The sequence below is a fragment of the Mauremys mutica genome, chromosome 7 (genome assembly GCF_020497125.1).
Source record: "Mauremys mutica isolate MM-2020 ecotype Southern chromosome 7, ASM2049712v1, whole genome shotgun sequence".
NCBI classification, from domain to species: Eukaryota; Metazoa; Chordata; order Testudines; family Geoemydidae; genus Mauremys; species Mauremys mutica.
In genome coordinates, this window is record NC_059078.1 from 105,241,836 (window position 1) to 105,254,255 (window position 12,420).

The window sequence follows — 12,420 nt, forward strand, 5'->3', positions numbered from 1 at the left end:
CTAATTTGACTCACAGGAGTAGTCTCATTGGATCAACTACTTGGCAGGGAGCATGTAACTTGCGAAAGGTGAAGTATAATGTAGGGTAGCTGCAAAGCTGGTGTAAATCATGAAGGATGGTGCTAAATTTGCACACTGTGCCCACCTAGCAAAGCTGCTTCTAGAGACTCTTCCTAGGGTCCACTGAAAGTGGAGCTGGTTCTGATGGCTCCAAGTGAACAATCAGGTGATAAAAAGGGTCCTCAATATTTCTTGCCAAATAGTCTCAATATTTTGGAGAGACAGAGAGAGAGAGAGAGAGAGAGAGAGAGGGTACGTCTACACTACGGGATTATTCTGATTTTACATAAACCGGTTTAGAAAAACAGATTGTATAAAATCGAGTGCACGCGGCCACACTAAGCACATTAATTCGGTGGTGTGCGTCCATGGTCCGAGGCTAGCATCGATTTCTGGAGCGTTGCACTGTGGGTAGTTATTCCGTAGCTATCCCATAGTTCCCGCAGTCTCCCCTGCCCCTTGGAATTCTGGGTTGAGATCCCAGTGCCTGATGTGGCAAAAATCATTGTCGCAGGTGGTTCTGGGTAAATGTCATCAATCATTCCTTCTTCCGGGAAAGCAACGGCAGACAATCATTTCGCGCCCTTTTTCCCTGGATTGCCCTGGCAGACGCCATAGCATGGCAACCATGGAGCCTGTTTTGCCTCTTGTCACTGTCACCATATGTGTAATAGATGCCGCTGACAGAGGCGATTCAGCAGCGCTACACAGTAGCATTCATTTGCTTTTGCATGATAGCAGAGATGGTTATCAGCCGTTCTGTACCATCTACCATACCCTTGTAAATTGGCTATGAGATGACGGTTACCAGTCCTTTTGTGCTGTATCCTCTGCTGCTGTCATAGGTGCCCCTGGCTGAGATCGGCCGGGGGCGCAAAAGACAAGCAGAGATGGTTACCAGTCATATTGCACCGTCTGCTGCTATCATGGGTGCCCCTGGCTGAGATCAGCCGGGGGCGCAAAAGACAAAAATGGGAATGACTTCCCGAGTCAATCCCTCCTTTATAGTATCTAAAAATAGAATTAGTCCTGCCTAGAATATGGGGCAAGTGTACTAGAGAAGCAGTGTATCAGAGAACCAGAGAGCACAGCCCCTCCATGTCAGATCCCGCAGAAATGATGAGCTGCATGCCATTCACAGGGGGTGCCCCTGCAACAACCCCACCTGTTGATTCCCTCCTCCCCCAGCCTTCCTGGGCTACCGTTGCAGTGTCCCCCCATTTGTGTGATGAAGTAATAAAGAATGCAGGAATAAGAAACAGTGACTTGTTAGTGAGATAAAATGAGGGGAAGGCAGCCTCCAGCTGCTATGATAGTCCAGACAGGACATTAAGCAGTGTGGGGGAGAGGAGCCCAGCATCCTGCTGCTATGATAGTCCAGGCAGTACAGAATCTTTTCTTTACACATGAAGGGCGGGGGCTGATGGAGCTCAGCACCCTATTGCTACGATGAAGATGGTTACCAGCCGTTCTGTACCATCTACTGGGAATGACCAGGAGTTTTTTACCCAGGCGCCCCCGACTGACCTCACCTGAGGCCAGCCAGGAGCACTCACGGGCTGATGATGAGGACGGGTACTAGTCCTATTGTGCAGCACCATCTTCCACAAGGCTGATGATGAGGACGGTTACCAGTCATATTGCACCATCTACCACCAGTGAGGGGGAAAGAGGATACTGCAATTGAGTGCCGCAGCATCGCGTGTACCAGCAGCATTCAGAAGACATAGGGTGACATTTAGAAGAGTCAAGAGACAATTTTTTTCCCTTTTACTTCTGGGGGTGGGTGGGTGGTGTAAATTGACGAGCTATGCCCTGAACCACCGCGGACAATGTGTTTGACCCTATAGGCATTTGGAGCACAGCCAAGAATGCAAATGCTTTTCGGAGACTGCAGGAACTGTGGGATAGCTTGAGTCCTCAGTCCCCGCTCCCTTCATGAGCGTCCATTTGATTCTTTGGCTTTCCGTTACGCTTGTCACGCAGCAGTGCGCTGAGTCCCTGCTATGGCATCTGTCTGGAGATTTTTTTAAAATGCTTTGGAATTTCATCTTCTGTAACGGAGCTCTGATAGAACAGATTTGCCTGCCCATACAGCGATCACATCCATACGGTCCATGCTGGAGCTCTTTTTGGATTTTGATTTCGGACTGCATCGCCACCCGTGCTGATCGGAGCTCCACACTGGGCAACCAGGAAATGATATTCAAAAGTTCACGGGGCTTTTCCTGTTTAACTGGCCACTGCATCCGAGTTCAGATTGCTGTCCAGAGTGGTCAGTGGTGCACTGTGGGATACCGCCCGGAGGCCAATACCGTCGATTTGCGGCCACACTAACCCTAAACCGATATGGTAATACCGATATTAGCGCTACTCCTCTCATTAGGGAGGAGTACAGAAACTGGTTTAAAGAGCCCTTTATATCGATATAAAGGGCCTCTTAGTGTGGACGGGTGTAGCTCCTAAAACCGGTTTAAACGCGTTGTGTAGACCAGGCCAGAAACACAAAACCCTGCAGCAATCTGTTATAAAGTACAGGATTACTAGCCCATCACAAAGATGTTCAAATACATCCATAGATTTCCCCCATCCCACCTGTTTGCATCCCAGCATACCTTTTAGCTCAGGGATTGTTTGCTCTTGTGGTTAGAGTTGGAGTGGGAGCGGAGGGAGGAACTGGGATTTAGCTTTCATATTCAAGGATGCAACTCCTTCCCTTGTAGCCTCCATGGTACACAGATGCCTGACACTGCAGGGATCCCATTAGACCAGCTCAAAGATTTAAGCAGCAGCAGTACTCTGGCAGCTGAGTTTCTGTTGCTGCATCCTGTTGCATCTCTGACTTATGTTCCATTGGGACTGCAACTACACTTGTCCAGAGCTGGCTTAATGTGCCTGCTGCTCTCCACCCACCCTGCTGTGAGTAGAACTTGGGCAGTTGGCACACAGAGCCAGAACTGAAAGCAGAGTTGGGAAGAGTGGCAGGAGCTTGGCTTGAATTGCTGTCTCCTGCATCAGTTGCAGAACCTGGCTTTGTAGATTAAAGAAGAGACAGAATCATGAGGAGGAGCCCATCTGAAAGCAGGGGCAAAGAATCATAAGGTGAGGGGTGATCACTTGGGATGAGGGGAATTTGGGGTGATGAGATGAGAGGGAGTGGAGTTTGAAGGGCGGAAGAGAGATATTGGAAAGGAACTAGCAGTGAGTAGGAAGAAAAGAGGGAAAACAAAACCATAGAAAGATAAATTCCTCAACAGCAACAGGAGAAAGAGGACAAATTACAGAGTCAGATGGCATGAGGTGAGAACTCTGTCATTTTTAAAAAGTAAAAACAGAGAGAGGCTTGTGAATACAGGTAGAAAATAACAACTGGCATTGCCATCAATGAGACCCTGCATGGGTGCAGCAGTCCCATGTGCTAAATTGTAGGATTGGAGTCTAAGGCCCTGATCCTGCAAATATTTGGGCATATGAAAGCGTGCCTGCATGGGAGGTGGTTTGGCAAGAGTGAAGAGACAACCCCTTGTCTTTCCTAAAGTGATGGGTCTCCAAAAAAAGTTCAGAAAATTCAAACAGCAACTGATCCTGCACCACTGATGTCAATAGGAATGTTTCCACTGTGAGTTATTTTCCAGATTTTAATTAATATCATTGGGATTTTTTTTCTGTAATACCATTTCCAGGTGATTTTCATTGTGTTCGATGTTTAAGCCTTATTTGCATATTTCTTTGGTTTGATGTCACTGTTTAGGAATCCTATGTAAATTAAAATATAGCTTAATTTGAAATATGATCATGTTACAGCACTTTGGGAAAGCGCGATCCCAAATTTACTGTATAACAGCTAAACCACTTAATGTAGATGTATGGACAAAATAATTAGATAGCATGTTGCCAGTAAAAGAGAACTGTCCTCTAATATTAAAATAGATTGCAATTAAATTAAAATAGATTTAACTCTTTCAACAAGATAGCCAAAATTTCAATTTCCCAAGTTTCTCTTTTCTATCTTTGTTTTTATTATTATTGCTGTAATCTCAAATTCATACTATCCTGAATGTATCGTGTATCACTGGGATTTAAATTCACTAATTACATAGGGTCATCACCATAATGAATTAGTATGTTAATCTCTAGTAAACTAAAACAGGATGTTTTTGATTGTGGAATTATAGAATTCTTTTAATGAACAACTGTTAATAATGGAGATTTGCAACCACTCTGTGTGTCTTATTTAACTTCAGTATGCTTTGATTCATAGTATCTGTTGTTAAGTGCAGAAAGTACAGGGCTTGCCAGAATCACAAACACACCTCAGTGAAGCTTTGATTTTACAATGTGCTCCATGTGGTCAGATCCCTTAGCCTGCACAGAAGTTAGTACCACGTGCATTCAGAAGTCCATCCGTATGTTCCTCAACACAAGATCAGGGTTTATAACTTTCTAGAGCACATGATAGTAATAGTGGGTTTATTTCCCATTTCCCCCAACACACACACATGCTTTTAGCTTCCATAATTTTGGTTCTGGTCCTAGACAGGACCAACATGGTAAAAGCACATAAGTACCTAGACAGATAGATTGAAAGCTTCCATTGAGAGGCCTTAAAATAAGAGTCCTGTTGTGTAATTTTGAAAAACATACAATAAGAAGAAACTAGATTTGTCTGTGAGATGATATATTTTTCTTGAAAATGAAGTCACATGGTTTTTTAAAGCTATTTTTAATAATACTGTAGGCCTAAATCTGGCTTGGTTTACACATATGAATTTGGTCTGATATGTAGAAATCCTGGTTGGCACAATAATTAGTATTAGTGAATTCAGTATATTATTGTTTAACTACTACATGGGTTTCTGATCTTAGTGTTTGAATGACTGACTCATGGTCTTGTTATATTTTGGTTGTGGCACAAAGCTACTCTTTACTGGCCAAACAGATGAGCTATTTGGAAATGTTCTCTGTGGTCATTCTTATTGTTTTTCAGTCAGTCAAAATTTTGCTTTGGTGCATCCATATCAAATAATATTAAACACTTTATACTTGCAGAACGTGACACATATGTTAGCTAACAGCTCATGTCAAGTTGATAAATACCACCCCTATTTTACAGCTAGAGAGACTGGGACAGAGGTGGGACAGAGCCAAGGCCGTGCAATGAATTAGTCACAGTTGAGATTAGCTTTTAGGAATTCCTCGCTCTCAGCCCTAGTGCTGTTCCTCTGGACCAGAATATTTACACAAACCTGCATTATTCAGCAGATGAACAATCTTCTTCCAGAGGCATGTATATACTGATGCTGATATATGAATGGATAGTACTCAGCTGTGACTTAACCCAGACCCCAATAGCAAGACTTTCTTTCTTTATTTAGCACCCTTGCTGGAAGTACTTTTCTGTCCTTTCTTTTTAACTATTGTCATTGTGAGACTTTAAAGTTCAGAAGAAAGGTGAGCCTCTCCCACCCAGTTGGACTCTTCTGCTTTGTAGATTAGATGCCTTAAAATGTTTCACTTTTAGAAACACAAAATCCTCCTTTGACATGAAAGTGTTCCCAGTAAATCCAGTCTGAGGATACTGTGTCAACTCTTGGACCAGGGGTAGTGCTGGTGTTTTAACATGGTGATTTACTACTTCTATATATATTTAGATAGCGGAAAGCCCCGCAAAGGCAACTGTGGTGCTGGTGATTGGACAGGATGGCAATGAAATAAGGACAACAGATTGGAGTGGGGAAAAGATGCAGACACAGGAAATGCTGGGATTTCTAGTGCTCCTGTGCTCAACTCCTTTGATAAAATCTTCATGATACCCACCCTACCCTTATGACATAGAAAGCTACAGCTTTATCTAAAGCATTTTCCCTCTGGACACTTGTCAGAACAAAGACTATAGACTTTGCATATTATTTATACTCGTGTATATGAGGAGCTTGTCACATCTTAATGTTGAACCTCACCAGAGAGCAGACCTCTTAAGCACTCTGTATTCTGCAGAGTGCTCTGCATTTGGGTGGGAAAATCGAAAGTGCTCTGCAGCTCTACCCTCTCCCTCCCCCATGTGCATGCTTTGTATTTGCTGCCCAGCCACTATTGTGGTTCTGGCTGCAATCACTGCATCCTTTTCCTGACTGTAACAGTTTTCCTGGGTTCTCTTCCCCAGAGAATAAATGTGTCAAGGAGGGGAGAAAAAAGAATTGGGGGAATCATCGAGGCAGAAGGAAGCTGTGAGGAACCTGGGAGAAGGCACATTCAGGATTCCAGTTGTGAGGCAATTGCCTGATTGGGGGCATGGGAGAATAATGCACATTAAGTGGGACATTTTATACATTTGATATGAAAATAAAAATAACTAGATAAATTCAGATTTCCAGGTACTTATCAATTGTTGCGGGAAGGAAATCATAAAGGACTAAGTTATGTCATTATAAAGCTAATTATTGTGCCTCTGGCCAGTGCAGGAGGAATGGGTCCATATCCTCCCCCTTCCTTGTCCAGTTTCTGTATTGCCAATCCCATATGTTCAAAAGTTATGAGTCAGACCCAAAATTCAGAAGACTGGATTATAATCAAGAGTTTTTGAAAAACAATAAATATGGGATCTTTTTATTTGCCTTTAGGTTTTTGCTTCTTTACGCTGCACATTTTCAAACTGCGCCTCACAATTATGAGGGCTAGAAACTAGGGGCAGAGCTCTTCTTGACCTGCTGCTCACAAACTGGGAAGAATTAGCAGGGGAAGCAAAAGTCGATGGGAACCTGGGAGGCAGTGACCATGAGATGGTCGAGTTCAGGATCCTGACACAAGGAAGAAAGGAGAGCAGTACCTGGACTTCAGAAAAGCAGAGTCAGGGAACTGATGGGCAGGATCCCCTGGGAGAATAACATGAGGGGGAAAGGAGTCCAGGAGAGCTGGCTGTATTTTAAAGAATCCTTATTGAGGTTGCAGGAACAAACCATCCTGATGTGTAGAAAGAATATAAATATGGCAGGCGACCAGCGTGGCTTAACAGTGAAATCCTTGCCGATCTTAAAAACAAAAAAGATTTCACAAGACGTGGAAGATTGGACAAATATTGCTCAGGCATCCAGGAGTGAAATCAGGAAGGCCAAATCACACTTGGAGTTGCAGCTAGCAAGAGATGTTAAGAGTAACAAGAAGAGTTTCTTCAGGTATGTTAGCAACAAGAAGAAAGTCAATGAAAGTGTGGCCCCTTACTGAATGAGGGAGGCAACCTAGTGACAGAGGATGTGGAAAAAGCTAATGTACTCAATGCTTTTTTTGCCGCTGTCTTCATGAACAAGGTCAGCTGCCAGAGTACTGCACTGGGCAGCACAGCATGGGGAGGAGGTGACCAGCCCTCTGTGGAGAAAGAAGTGGTTCAGGACTATTTAGAAAAGCTGGATGAGCACAAGTCCATGGGGCAGGATGCACTGCATCCAAGGGTGCTAAAGGAGTTGGTGAATGGGATTTTAGAGCCATTGGCCATTATCTTTGAAAACTCATGGCAATCAGGGGAGGTCCTGGATAACTGGAAAAAGGCTAATGTAGTGCCCATCTTTTAAAAAGGGAAGAAGGAGGAGGATCTGGGGAACTACAGGCCAGTCAGCCTCACCTCAGTCCCTGGAAAAATCATGGAACAGGTCCTCAAGGAATCAATTCTGAAACACTTAGAGGAGAGGAAAGTGATCAGGAACAGTCAGCATGGATTCACCAAGGGCAAGTCATGCCTGACTAACCTAATTGCCTTCTATGATGAGATAACTGGGTCTGTGGATGAGGGGAAAGCAGTGGATGTGTTATTCCTTGACTTTAGCAAAGCTTTTGATACGGTCTCCCACAGTATTCTTGCCAGCAAATTAAAGAAGTATGGGCTGGATGAATGGACTATAAGGTGGATAGAAAGCTGGCTAGATCGTCAGGCTCAATGGGTTGTGATCAATGGCTCGATGTCTAGTTGGGAGCCGGTATCAAGCAGAGTGCCCCAAGGGTCAGTCCTGGTGGTGGTTTTGTTCAAGATCTTCATTAATGATCTGGAGGATGGCGAGGACTGCACCCTCAGCAAGTTTGCAGATGACACTAAACTGGGAGGAGTGGTATATATGCTGGAGAGTAGGGATAGGATACAGAGGGACCTAGACAAATTAGAGGATTGTGCCAAAAGAAATCTGATGAGGTTCAACAAGGACAAGTGCAGAGTCCTGCACTTAGGACAGCAGAATCCCATGCACGTCTACAGACTAGGGACCGAGATGCTAGGCAGCAGTTCTGCAGAAAAGGACCTTTGGGTTACAGGGGATGAGAAGCTGGATATGAGTCAACAGTGTGCCCTTGTTGCTAAGAAGGCTAATGGCATTTTGGGCTGTATAAGTAGGGGCATTTCCAGCAGATTGAGGGATGTGATCATTCCCCTCTATTCGGCATTGGTGAGGCCTCATCTGGAGTTCTGTGCCTAGTTTTGGGCCCCACACTACAAGAAGGATGTGGAAAAATTGGAAAGAGTCCAGCAGATGGCAACAAAATTGATTAGGGGGCTGGAGCACATGACTTATGCGGAGAGGCTGAGGGAACTGGGATTGTTTAGTCTGCAGAAGAGAAGAATGATGGGGGATTTGATAGCTGCTTTCAACTACCTGAAAGGGAGTTCCAAAGAGGATGGGTCTAGACTGTTCTCAGTGGTAGCAGATGATAGAACAAGGAGTAATGGTCTCAAGTTGCAGTGGGGGAGGTTTAGGTTGGATATTAGGAAAAACTTTTTCATTAGAAGCGTGGTGAAGCACTGGAATGGTACCTAGGGAGGTGGTGGAATCTCCTTCCTTAGAGGTTTTTAAGGTCAGGCTTGACAAAGCCCTGGCTGGGATGATTTAGTTGGGGATTGGTCCTGCTTTGAGCAGGGGGTTGGACTAGATGACCTCCTGAGGTCCCTTTTAACCCTGATATTCTATGAATTATTTAAAAAAATGCCTACAAATAAACTATATTAAGAAGGTATTTAGGTTGCAAATTCAAGCACATGAAAGTTAGGAAATGCCAGATTTACTGTTGCCTGTGCAATATTAAGTCAGTCCCATTGTGCATTTAGCATGTGTCTTATATGAGGTGAGTAGTATGCAATTATGTAATTAGACGCTGTATCATAATTCATAAGCATAAGGGAGACAAGTTAAGGTTGCATGAATAACTGACTTTCAAAAGCTTGACTTTTTAACCTAAATAACTATATTTTAATGACAGGTTTCAGAGTAGCAGCCGTGTTAGTCTGTATCCGCAAAAAGAACAGGAGTACTTGTGGCACCTTAAAGACTAACAAATTTATTTTAGCATGAGCATTTGTGAGCTGCAGCTCACTTCTTCGGATGCATAGAATGGAACACACAGACAGGGGATATTTATACATACAGAGAACATGAAAAGGTGGAAGTATGCATACCAACAGGCAGAGTCTAATCAATTGAGATGAGCTATAGTCAGCAGGAGGAAAAAAAACTTTTTGAAGTGATAATTAAGATGGCCCATAGAAGGTGTGAGGAGAACTTAACATAGGGAAGTAGATTCAATTGGTGTAATGACCCAACCATTCCCAGTCTTTGTTTAGGCCACAGTTAATAGTATCTAGTTTGCATATTAATTCAAGTTCAGCAGTTTCTCTTTGGAGTCTGTTTTTGAAGTTTTTTTGTTGCAAAATTGCCACCTTCAAGTCTGTCACTGAGTGGTTAGAGAGGTTGAAGTGTTCTCCCACTGGTTTTTGAATGTTATGATTCCTGATGTCAGATTTGTGTCCATTTATTCTTTTGTGTAGAGTCTGTCCAGTTTGGCCAATGTACATGGCAGAGGGGCATTGCTGGCACATGATGGCATATATCACGTTGGTAGATGTGCAGGTGTACGAGCCCCTGATGGCGTGTCTGATGTGATTAGGTCCTATGATGGTGTCACTTGAATGGATATGTGGACAGAGCTGGCATCGGGCTTTGTTGCAAGGATAGGTTCCTGGGTTAGTGTTTATGTTGTATGGTGTGCGGTTGCTGGTGAGTATTTGCTTCAGGTTGGGAGGCTGTCTATAAGCGAGGACTGGCCTGTCTCCCAAGATCTGTGAGAGTGAAGGATCATCTTTAAGGATAGGTTGTAAATCTTTGATGATGCGCTGGAGAGGTTTTAGTTTGGGGCTGTAGGTGATGGCTAGTGGTGTTCTGTTATTTTCTTTTTTAGGCCTGTCCTGTAGTAGGTGGCTTCTGGCTCTGTCAATCTGTTTTTTCACTTCAGCAGGTGGGTATTGTAGGTTTAAGAATGCTTGATAGAGATCTTGTAGGTGTTTATCTCTGTCTGAGGGATTGGAGCAAATACGGTTGTATCTTAGAGCTTGGCTGTAGACAATGGATCGTGTGGTGTGTCCGGGATGGAAGCTGGAGGCATGTAAGTAAGTATAGCGGTCAGTGGGTTTCCGGTATAGGGTGGTATTTATGTGACCATCGTTTATTAGCACAGTAGTGTCTAGGAAATGGACCGCTTGTGTGGATTGGTCTAGGCTGAGGTTGATGGTGGGATGGAAATAGTTAAAATCACGGTGGAATTCCTCGAGGGCTTCTTTTCCATGAGTCCAGATGATGAAGATGTCATCAATGTAGCGCAAGTAGAGTAGGGGCGTTAGGGAACGAGAGTTAAGGAAGCGTTGTTCTAAGTCAGCCATAAAGATGTTGGCATACTGAGGGGCCATGCGGGTACCCATAGCAGTGCCACTGACTTGAAGATATATATTGTCCCCAAATGTGAAATAGTTGTGGGTGAGGACAAAATCACAAAGTTCAGCCACCAGTTTAGCCGTGATATTATCAGGGATACTGTTCCTGATGGCTTGTAGTCCATCTTTGTGTGGAATGTTAGTATAGAGGGCTTCCACATCCATAGTGGCCAGAATGGTGTTTTCTGGAAGATCACTGATGGATTGTAGTTTCCTCAGGAAGTCAGTGGTGTCTCGAAGATAGCTGGGAGTGCTGGTAGCATTCTATGCATCTGAAGAAGTGAGCTGCAGCTCACGAAAGCTCATGCTAAAATAAATTTGTTAGTCTTTAAGGTGCCACAAGTACTCCTATATTTTAATGAAGATTTTTGTATGTAATTTCCCGTGTCCTTTTTAAAAAGGAAAAAAACCCTGAATTATATTACACATAACTAACAATCCTGTCATAAAGCATCATCATCAGGGGTTGAACCCTGAACCTTAAGCCCTGTAATGCAGATGGCTACAAATCAAGCTAGCTGGTAGAAGAAGGCTGTTATCCCAGAGCAGAGGTGGACCACAGGTGACAGCTAGACTATGAAGTGGTTAAGGGGAGCCTGGCCTGGCTTTCTTTTCCCTCAACTCCCCTTGGGAGGTGGTGGGGTCCTGCCCCCTCTGTTGCCCCTCGGGGATGTGAGCTGCTGAGACCATATATTGTGTCCGGGAAGGTTACAGAGGGAATCCAGCTCTGCTTTTTCGCTCTCCTTTTCTCCAGAAGTGGTGGAATCTTGTGGTCTATATAGTATCTTTAGGGCAGGAATGGGACCATGTGTTGGATCTGGGGGTGGTGTTTTGGGTGAGTGGGAGCCTGGCCTGGTTCTCTTTCCCATCCCAGCTGATCTGGAAGCTCCTATGTATTCCCAAAATACTGTCTGCAGGACCTTCTACTGCTATTTTAGCTACAGTATGGGACCAGTTGTTTAAAAGGTTTGTATTCAGTTACTATTTTGGCAGGTTGCCAACATCTTTCCTGAGAAATGCAAGAGAAGGAAAATGATAATTTTTAGTAGTTTATCACTGTGCTAAACCTGAATGTGCATGTAATGAGAAAAGGAAAAGGCACTTCCCTAGCCTAAGGACTTTCTCCCTGCCCAGAATCAACAGCCTGCTGCAAACAATGGAGGTTTTACAGCTAGCTTCTGAAAAAAGGCTGCAAGAATCTTTTGGAAAGTGTTAGGTAACCATAAAATAGGGGTCACTACCTGCTATCCTTATAATGAAAATTGAGTCTCATGTAATCCCATGACTTCAGAAACTGAGGCTTTAAGAATAGCACAAATTATTATTAAACTCGGGATAAAATCATGAAAAGTGGCAATTCTTCACTTTGCAGACACTAGTACTACTATAGCTTCTAGCCTTGTGCAGTCCTCTGTGCCACACCTACCCTTTGCACATCCACGTAAGGCTGTGCAAAATCTGCACCCACAGATGTATCCTTTCCAATGGTGTATCACCACAGTTGTATGTGAGCATCGGAAAAAGTGACTGCTGCCAATTTGGGCCCTTTGTTCTACCTTTGCAGGTCTCTGCTACACATTTAGGGTCAAATTTTCATTTCAGTCCCTAAACTTCCCTCTGTT

General features: G+C 43.9%; 1 long non-coding RNA gene across 1 annotated transcript in view; it reads left to right on the top strand.

Annotated features, from left to right (window-relative positions):
* LOC123374288 overlaps positions 1-12,420 on the top strand; it is a 145,267-nt gene that overhangs the window by 80,838 nt on the left and 52,009 nt on the right. The window lies entirely within an intron of this gene.